Genomic DNA, 970 nt, shown 5'->3' with positions numbered 1-970 from the left:
GTCCGGCCTGGCCCTTCAAGTGCACACACCTCGGTTTGGGTCTCGGCAGTCAGAGAGAGATTTTTTGAAAACCAACTTGCAGTCAGTGTCTCAAGAAGCTCCCTAGCACAGCACTGGGCACGGGACTGGCGCGCACTGGCACTAACACAGGTACACCACGGGAGCCGCCTAAGCGACTCCTGCGAGGACGGCGAGGCACTTAGCTCCGTGCACTCGACCACCCTCGCCGCAGGCAAGCTCATTCACAATCTGCTCTGCGATGGCCGTGTGAAGAACGCGACTGAGATGCGCTGCTGCTGCAAGCCCTAGCCAATTCTAGGTGGTCCAAGTCACCTCATCGAGGTACTGGGCCCGCGTCAGCTTGTTCTGCAGCACGTTCGCCGCCTTCCAGAGGATCTCGCCGACCCCCTTCCCGAACCCACCGAACGACTCGAACAGCAGCAGCTGCACGTCGGCGTCCTTGTCCTCCCTGGCGTAGCGATACTCGCCGCCATAGCATAGGACGGTATGCGGCGGTCGCCGCCCACCGCCCTTCCCCCCCTAGTATGCCAGCGACCCGTCCCCTGCCCCCTCTCGCCCTTGCTCTACGCTCTACCTCTCCCGGCCCTCCACATGCCCTCGCGCCCCCGTACCCCTCACACTCCTCTTCCCTCGCCGTCTTCGTCATCGACAAGAAGATCGTCTGGTACGATTCCCTTTTGCCGGGAAAGAATTCGGGAAAGAATTTGCTCGCTGTCAGGGCTCTATTGCCCGTAGCCCGTCCCCGAGCATCCGGCCCGCTGGGTGCGCTTCTTAGCTCCCCGGCCCTGGGTGTGAGGTTGCCAACTGCACACTCCAAGTGCTCCAAGTGCAAACCTCTTGCAAAGGTGGGGACGTGGGTCCGTCCGTCCTCGACCACGTCTAGCTTGGGATGTCCGTTTCTCATATTGTATTTCTTTCTTTCTCGCGGCGGTTTATCTCTCTCGCATCT

This window comes from Emiliania huxleyi (assembly GCF_000372725.1).
Source record: "Emiliania huxleyi CCMP1516 chromosome Unknown EMIHUscaffold_19, whole genome shotgun sequence".
Lineage (NCBI taxonomy): Eukaryota > Haptophyta > Isochrysidales > Noelaerhabdaceae > Emiliania > Emiliania huxleyi.
The sequence above is the reverse complement of the archived record's forward strand: the minus strand, read 5'-3'. Positions refer to the sequence as shown.